Source organism: Dipteris shenzhenensis, chromosome 14, assembly GCF_047967505.1.
Source record: "Dipteris shenzhenensis isolate YYH24624 ecotype China chromosome 14, Dip_SZ_1.0, whole genome shotgun sequence".
Lineage (NCBI taxonomy): Eukaryota > Viridiplantae > Streptophyta > Polypodiopsida > Gleicheniales > Dipteridaceae > Dipteris > Dipteris shenzhenensis.
Window position 1 is genome coordinate 11289245 of NC_141609.1, and position 9997 is coordinate 11299241.

The window sequence follows — 9997 nt, forward strand, 5'->3', positions numbered from 1 at the left end:
TAGATTCTCCCATATTTTAGAACGAAAAGATTTGCAAAATGACAAAAAATTTGCACCCTTGAAACTTTATGAGGTCATTGTAAAATTGTGGCTCTAACTTCTTGATGCAACCTTTTACACAAAATCATTGGACACAGTCCTTGTGTCTACTCACGACACAAGTTGTGGTTTTTTCGTAGAAGTAGGAGCAATTATACACATATATGGGCCCCATATAAAGGCTACCTAAATGTTAATAAGGACTTCTCAAATTGCATCGCAATGGAATCTTTCCAGGTAGTTGTGTGAAAAAATTATAAGACCTATACAAAGATAATCTATATGGACCACTTTGTCCATATCTTTCCTTCTTACAATGAATTATTGGCTAGAGATTCCTTAAGATGCGGCCTTTCAAGATCATAGAAGGACTTTGAGACAAGCCCAACATCACAATGAGATGTTGAAGAAACCTTAATGTCCTGGAATAGAGGGAAACAAATAGGGCTCTATGTTGTGTCTTTTAGTGACAACAAGCTTGTGTGACTTTGTCATTCACTCTCACCATCATCTCTTTTGCTCCCTGCTAAAATCGAGCTCTTACATCCTCCTCTATGCCTAAAATTAATTATATGCTAATTTGCACTACTCGCTAGATAACATAATGGCTACTAAAAATTCGTAAAATCTAGATCTCTTCACTGGATTCACGAAATCCATTGCAACAACTTGGAACGGAAAGGTAATTTTGTCTCCTAAATCTGTATATCTTCAACATTTAGGTTCTGTTGTGATTACAAGTCTCCACAACAAAAAACCTTCCCCAAAATTCCATTGTGTCTCCATTCGGAAGGATACCAATGCAGGGACACATGACGGAGAAGGGAGCGCATGCTAGGAGCAAGACAGACGATGAAGACATAGGCCAAGTGTAGGGAGCGCATGCTAGCAGCAAGACAAATGATGAGGATGCGGAAGTAGGGCAGAATGATGAAGAAGGGAGGTAGGGATGCATAGGCGTTTCTAGGAGACAAAAGGGAGGAGGGGAGGTTCTCCCTCCATCTATATACTAGCGAGGAGGGACAGAGGAGTAGCCGCCAACAGAGGAAGAGGGATAGAGGAGCAACAAGAGAGGAGGGGAAGGAGCAAGAGAGAGGGAGGAAGGAGTAGCCAAGAGAGCAGGACCAGGAGAGGGAGGAAGGAGTAGCCAAGAGAGGAGGGGAATGAAGGGAGGAGCTCGGAGGGATGGAGCAACCCACAGTTGAGGGGGGGAGAGGGAGGTGAGCTCGCAAGAGGAGAGATGGAGTAGGTAGGGGATCATTAAAGGGGGGGTCGAGAATGTTCTAGAGAACGATTGCATTTTTGGCCCCCTACTTAGGTTAATTATCCTACCCCCCCAAACCTTATCTTAATCTGCCCTCTGCACTCGTCTCCCTCTCTCCCTAATTAATTAATAGGCATTTTTTACTAACTGGGGGGCCCTATTTGCTTTTTAGCCACTTGTGATCTTCATCCTTTCTTTTGGGGGGGGGGGTGGGAAGCTAGCTTTTATTAATAAAAGAGAAAAAAGATACAAAATTATGGCCAACTCGTAAGGACATACTACTTGTGGCCTACACCGTAAAGGCTAGTGTTCAGCAAAAAACCAGCACAAAGTAAAGGACTAACTCCAATTACGCTACAGCTGAAAGATTAGCTCACAAAGGCTAGAGTTCCTCCTGCCCACTAACTTTCCCAGATCAACTATGAAACTTTTAGTTAACCCCAACATGGCATTCTACCAATATCCCACCCCAACCCCTTGTTTGAATACCAAATCATTACAAATGATGCAAATAGCCAAGAACACAACTGCTCCAATATAATGCCACCAAGGCACCAACATAGATGGCAACCCATGAGTATCCCCGAAGACTATCAATTTCCAATTTGTGTGAATGGAGGACTGATTAATAAGTCCTATCTTCTTGATAGCTCTTGCAACTAAATACCAAACTCTTCTAGAAACTGCACAAGCCCAAATCCAATGCATAGTGTCCTCTACACTCCTCCCACAAAGTGGATAGAAGGGACTGATGTTAAACCATTTCAATATTCAAGCTCTTAAAGGAAACCACTTGTGCATAACTTTCCATAAGAAGGAAGCTACCTTTCCCATTTGGCATCCCTTCCAAATATCACTTATCCACCACTTCACTAATCTTCTTGCTTTGGTTTTTTGTTCAGTTTGGGAATCAAACAATGATCGGCCATCAGACTCCTGTAGATAACTCTGGCCATAATCTTCCTAAGCCATATAGACCCTAAACTCCATTGGTTCACCCTCCATCTTATTGATGAAGAAATGCAATTAGTTGGGTATATTGATCAACATGCCATATAGTAGCGTCACCTCTCTATCAAACAAAGTAAATTAGTCTTTTAAGGACCGGATGGATCTCTAAAAGGCCCTCCTACCATCCCACAACTAAAGCCAATTCCTGATACCCTTCCTATATAGAGATTTCATAGCTAACAAATCCACCCAGGACAATGCCTTGCCTTGTAGAGTAACCACCTAGCTCCACCATATTCCTTCATGTAGGCTCACATCTCCACAAAAAGCCCAACCTAATGTTCTAGAGAATAAGATGACTATGTGCTTTCCAAGCATCTACGAAACCTGCTATCAAATCTAACCCTGAGACCTTGATCAAAAACCATGAGCATAGTGTATCATACCATGACATATCCTTCCATAGGCCAACACCCTTCCCTTTAGCATTCTCGAAAAACCATTTACAACATTCCTCCCAGGGGATTGGAATTCAAACAAATGGGATATCCACTTGCCTATAAATGCAATATTTTTGAAGTCGATATCAATAATGCTTAGACCACCATTAGCCTTGAGGACCTTCATTGCATCCCTAGGAATAAAGTGCCACTTACACTTGTCCCTATTCTTGGCCCAAATAAACACCCTTAGCTATTTCTCTATGTCCAACCAATAATTCTTTTTAAGCCACCAAATAGTGTCTAGGTAAGTTGTGGCCACCACTGACAAAATGTGCTTCACAATCAGTACCCAAGCATTCTAGTCCAACATGGAACCATGCCACGCTCTCATGTTCTCCCATATCTTTTCTTTAAACTAATCACAATGCTACCTCAATGAAATACCTATAGGAATATAAAAGGAAGAACTAGAAACTAGAAAACTAGAAGTAAAATAAGAACAAGATTGAAAGACAGAAAGAGTTACCTTGTAGATGAGTGTAGACAAGACACAAGCTAGATAGATAGATTACAATGATGTGACCCATGAATATATGGGCCAAAGTACAAGACATAAAGCAAGAGTGCTTATGGGATAATTGTAGAGGTGCCACATGGCACACACTCAAGACTAGACTAGACTTAGACAAATGTAGACTAGGGAAATAGTACACTTAGTGTGCACTTATCTCCAACAATACCTACTCCTAGAAATGCACCCAAATACCGAACCACTTGATCCCTATCCATCCATTTCACTAGCAAGGCATCCAGCCACCCAAGCCAAACTCTCGGGTCAGCCCTAATTCCAATAATCTTAGACCAACTACAAACTAAGTTGGGGGCCAAATAGTATTTTCATAGCACTAAACAAAGATTTGCACACTCTCCAAGGTTCTACAGTAAGGGCCACCATGTCATCTGCATATAATTGCGAGCAAATTTGAGCCCCAAAATGCAAAACCACACGACTAATAGACACTACAGTCACACCCTTCTTGGTCATATGGATAAGTGGTATTGTACATAGTGCAAACAGCAATAGGGCTAGAGGGCACCCTTGATGAACAGATCCATGAAGATTAAAGCAACCCTTAGCGCCCCCTTTTAAGTAGAGACAAGCTGAAGCATTACTAAAAAGTGCACCTACCATCTTGAAAAACCTCCCACAAAATCCTAGCTTGTCCAACATAGCTATGATGAAGTCCCACCTCACCCTATCATAAGTCTGATCAAAATTCAAATCCTGGCAATCTCTATCGACCAACTTCACACAAATATCTCTGATTCTATAGGCAATGTCCTTTGTAATAATTTTATATTAACGTATTTTAATGTGGAAATTGGTCTCCAATCTATTACTTCAATCGGCTTTGTCTTTAAGGAAATGGTTTTATCAAAACCACATTAACATCTTCAAACAGCTTGCCTACATGGCCCTCTTGGCCATTTCCACAAAATCTCTCTTGATTACACTAAAAAAATCAACATAGAATCCAAAAGTCACACCATTTGGCCCTAGAGCCTTGTCATTGTATAAGGTATCCAATGCCTCCTAGAGTCCCTCCTCAAAAACAACCTCTCTAGTCGAGCCCCTTGATGGTAGAAACTATATCCCTAATATCTCCTAGAACTTCATCTACATCTCTTTCCCACTCGGGATTCACTTCCCCCAAGACACCCACAATACTAGCTAATTCCTTTTTAAATACTTCGGCAATGTGCAAAAATTCAGATACAACCTTACCTTATATATCTTCCACTTGATCATTGTCTCGATCATATTCTTCTTCTAATAGCTTGGAAGAAGAAATTTGATGGAAATCATAGCAGTCTACTCTGTATCTAAGCTTTCTTAGCCTTGTTTATGAAGCATCTTCAACTTCTAGCAACAAGATAGCCACATAAGGATCTTCAAGATTCAATTTTTGTTCCTTTCTCAAATTAGGCCTACATTCCAAACAACGGCCACTCATTAATCATCTTTTTCTCATTCTTGATCGTCACCTCCCGAGATTTGAGTACTTGCATTGCTGCTATACTACCTTTATCCATCTAACACAAGGTTCATCCACCAGGGCCAACTCCTAGAGCCACACCCTTTTGACTTCATCACAAAAACCCTCTCTGAAAAGCAAACCCTTGTCAGACTTGACTGGTACATTTAAGGATCTTCACACTGTCCTGAGAAGAAAGAAATGCCAGATGATAGGAACATGGTCTGAAAGCCCAGAATCAAGAATGTGCCCCCATAAGAGCACAAGCCACTCGCCTTCCTCAAAGAAATAGAACCTATCAATCTGGATGGCTCTAAAATTAGCCTTCTTCCTCCTATTAGTCCACAAAGACCTTAGGATTAGATTCTATAGCATCAACCAAGCCTTTATCCAAACACGAGTCCTCTCAAGTATCCGATTCATGACCCATCATTCTACTAGTTTCTGACCTGTCATCCTCACTAGTTTCTGACATACTCTAGTCTAGAATCCATCTACCACCCAAAATTTTCTCATTCAATGTCTTCAACACTCACCATGCACTTCGGCCTTATTCAACACATAAGAATTACATTGGAACCTAGACACAGTAACCAGCATGGCTACAAATTGACCTACATAATCATGAAAAAGTTCCTTGCCTCCCAATTGCTTCTTAGACAACAAGCCCCCCCCCCACGCGCCCTCATAGGGGAGTTGACAAAGACATTAAACCCTAGCTAACAAAATGAATGCCATATTCCCTCCTCAGGACCGCATTTCACTTCTTGTATATAATAACATTTGCACCCCATCTTGAAACTATTGAGATGCAACCTCTCTATTTCACTTAATCACAACACTGTCTCATATTCTAGGACCCCAACAAAACACCTTGATAATCCTTCACAACTCCTTTATTGTGCCAAGGCTTTGTAGGCATCCCATAGAAAATTGGAATGATTTTCTGTGCAGAACTTTCCCTAGTAGTAGAAGGGATTTTGCTTGAGATCCACTTGTAGTCTCTTGTCTTTTTCTCTATCTCTTTCTCAGCAGTTTGTGTGAGCGTGCTCTCCCTCTCTCTCTTTGTGTTTAATTTCCACTGTACTCTCACATGATATTAGAGCCACAGTATGGCTAGATACCCAAGACGTGGAGGGGGCAAGAAGTCAAGAGAAATGAGTGGAGATCGAGGCTATTGTTCGAAGGTGTTCGTGAGGAGGATTGTGTGAGGTGGGGACTATTTGGGAGTCAAGGAAGGTACTTAAGACTTTGAAGGGTATTTCATATTCAAAGGGAGGTTTTCTCAAGAATTGGACAATGAGGTGTGAAGGTCTTGTAGGCTCATAGCCTCTTCATCATTATATCCAACCCTCTTCTCCCCTTCTTTCCGTCCATCCCCTTCTCTCCTTCTATCCCATTTACCTTCTCTTCTCAGTTTCATTCCCTATTCACTTCGACATGTCTACCCTCTCTGAGATGGTGGAGAGCAAGGAAAATATTCCATTATTTCCCACCTTCCCAATCGACTATCCATTGGATGGTGTCAATTACGATGTTTGGCAGATCGTGATGGAGTATGTGCTACATTTGTATCATCTGGCAGACTTCATATTAGTTAGAGTTGACATGATTTATCCCCTTGCATCTAACCTGGGGATCCTAGAGCAGAAGGAGGCCAAGAACCTGTCTTAACTCTGGGACCATGTCAATGCAAGGCTAAGGTTGTTTATCTTTCTCAACTATACTCCTCAAGTGATTAATCACGTGATGCATATGACAACGGCTAAGAGTATCTGTTGTTCTCACCTACTCATATGGCATTATGTTACCAGTATGTATTTTGTTTGGAGATTACGACTTGGCAGATCCAGAGTTGGGCTCCCCTGTGTTTTGTTGTAGCTATTGTTTGACAAGCTCCTAGAGATCTAGATGGGTCAGAAGATTGCCAGTGCAAGAATCTAGACACAACAAATTGATCCTTGTGAGCAAACGGTGGGCCATTGTTTCTAGAGCACAAAGGTTCATTGATCTAGAGTCAGATCACAAGTTTGGACCCGAGAGGGGGCTTCAAAGCGGCCTATCTAGCTCTAAGATACATGTGGCCATGCATGGAAGTAGACCTTGCACCAGGGGCAATATCTATTGGATTATTGTATCATTACTTTTTGTTGGAGTGATATACCAGTACCAGTAGATGGATTTATGTACCAGTAGATGGATTATTGTATTAGTACTTTTTGTTGGATTGATGTACCAGTTTTAGCAGATGGATTGATGTACCTGTATTTGTACTAGTACCAGATCGGAGGAGTTTTTTCTTTACACTGACAACCTGGAAGCATTTTTTTCAAGGTCCAATGATCTTGCTAAGACTGCTCGTGCCTAGAGGGGGCTTCTTTGACAATTGTTGAGGTGGTCTTCAATGATGCGACAGGCGTTCACTTGATAGACTTCTTTAGTGGCTTCAGTGGCACATCCAGGTGCTAAGAGGGGGTGTTGGAGTTTAGCATCTCCTGATGTACCATGGTTATGTTAGCTAGAGTGAGGGCCTTGCTTGTGGGTGTGCCCACCTAGAGACAAGTTAGGTTAGGGTACAAAGAGATGGCCTTTGCTTGTGGGTCTGCTCGCTCCTTGTGAGGGCACTCTAAGGTAGGGCAGATCTACCATGGGTTGTGTGACCATCCAGGGTCCCTTGTTGGTCCATATGTTGTTGCATGGCAGCCCTCGTGGAGGCATGTACATCATGTTGGTCAGCTTGGGAGGCTTGCATGGCCATATGTGTGTGCTGCAGCCCCAACCCCCATGGGCCTTTTATAGGCTAAGGTGTGGCTAATTTGTGGGTCGGCCACAGGGGCCTGTAGGTCGGGGCATAGGGAGGGGGAGCATCCCCTTATGTATGGTTGGGTGCAACCCATGTGGAGGACCTAAGGTAGTTGGCCTTAGAGCCTTGCTAGTCAGCCTGGAGGGTAGGGGCTCAGCCCCTTATAGGGCTACATAGCATCCCATTTTTGTAGAGGAGGGGGTCGGCCCCATGAGCAGGTGGGTCGGCCCATATATGCTACTCATCAGCCTATATCAGTCAGGCGACTGGAGGGCATGGCTGTCTATATATAGGGGCCCCCTCCCTTACTTGTATGCATCTCAGTGTGATGCATTTTGAGTAGGGTTGTGCATCTCTTGAGCAATCTTTTGTATAAAGGTTTTCCCCAGCAGTAGAAGGGATTCTTCCTGAGATCCACTTGCATTCCTTTGTCTTTCTCTCTCTCTCTCTCTCTCTCTCTCTCTCTTTCTCAGAAGTTTGTGTGAGTGTGCTTCCCTCTCTCTTTGTGTTCAGTTTCCGCTGCACTCTCACAGATTCAACCTTTACTAAATATATGTAAACTGCATACAATGAAGGAAATGTTGACTCCTTATTTAAAAATGTGGTGTTCTATAACAAAACTGGAGGATGGATGGTGCCCCTTGAGTCCTTTAATAAGTTAGGCAGTTAAGTTTAAACCTATAATAATGGTTATTTGTTTTTAATGTGAACAAGAATGTCCATGTCAAGTAGTAAGACTTTTGAAATAAGTATAGCTAGGGAAGATTGATATGGAGCTTGACAATGATGACAATGGATTAGTTACGGGGCAGGATTTCATTTAGTTAGCAATCAAACAAGTTTGCATGTTCAACTTTTGTGATAGGGCAATACACCCTTTGTGAGAGGGAAATCTACCTTTTTGTACATGATTAGTCAATCCATGTTTGATGTGGGAAAGCGACAAGCTTGTGTCTTGTGGATGGCACATGATGTACCTAAGTTCCTGTTAGAAGGAAAATAGATAGCTTGCCCATCTTTACTTTTGAAGGATGTATTGGTGCAAGAGGGAGAGGTGGGTCTAGTATATTCTAGCCACACTTGTGGGAATAAAGAAGGCTAGCTATGCTAGCATTGTCTAGCCTAACTAAGGCAAAATTTTGGTTATACTCCTAATGAAGGACTCTTTGAGTCTCCTAGCTCTCTCTATGCAAGAAGCACCAAGGGATATTGATCTCCAATAGGAGGATAACCTAGAAAAGCCATAGAGAGAGTTGCCACTAAAGCAAATACTAAAGACAATAAAGCCATAGAGAGAGTTGCCCCTAAAGCAAATACTAAAGACAATAAAGAAAGAAATGGAAAGAATCTTCACTCGCATTCAATGGAGAGCTTTGAAACTAGAGAAGGATAAGGTAGATGAAAGTTTTATTAGGACCATTTGCTAAGGTCCTTATGTCAAAGCCTTGCAAATTAGAGGAGGTTGAGATGGAGTTTTAGGGAAAGATAATGGATCACCTAGAAATGTGGGTCAATCTTCAATTTTTAATGATAGTAGCAAGAAATCAAGGGAGTAGGTGAAAAGCCTATTAGAGATATAGCAATTGAGGAATTTTCACTAGAAAACTTATTGAGCATAGGTTGATGAAGATCTATTGGTACACGATTCTATTCACTAGGTGAGATCTCATGATCTAGTAGATTCTCAGCGTGGTCCCCATCCGTGCTTGCTTTATTTGGGGTCTTAGTTTGGGAATATGTGGATGCAAAATGGGGTCGATATCACAAATGTTAGATTTTTGAAGAAGAATACTACGTTTTTCTTTTGAAAGGCTAAAGTGGTTGCTAGAGTGGCCAATTAAGCTTGTGGTCCATTTAAAATTGAGATGTCTGTCAAGAGTAATGAGAGCTTGATTTTTCTCATGATAGTCCAAGATCCTCCATGGTATAAGTGTGAACCAAAATCCTATCCCTACCTTTATACTTATGTAATTAAGCCCCTACCCTTTGTCGAGGGATAAGGGGAATTCTTGGAGTATAAAGAAAACAATCTAATAATCCCAATGTCTAGCTATACACAATTGAAAATTTTGTTAATATAATCTTGATCATATCTCGTAATGCACAAATCCTCAGGGAGCAAATCATGATGTACACGAAATTCCCAATTCTTGTTTTTAATGCAAGTTAGCAAGACACATTGTGAAGGATTGCCATTGTTCATCCAATGGTTGTAATAACTTTTTAGAAGATGATGTGGTTTCAAAAGAAACGATTGTGACAAACTTATAAAGGCAAGAGCACAACTCTTGTGCTAGGATACACAATTGCACTTAAGAATTATGCAATTGATAGGCCAGATATGGGAAGATTGGCCACCAAGTTGATTGTCTTCACGTACCTACCATGTGCCCATGGCTGAATCAATGGGATCCCATGTTGAGGTCAACGATGGTAGGGAATTCCTATGTGATCATTTTTA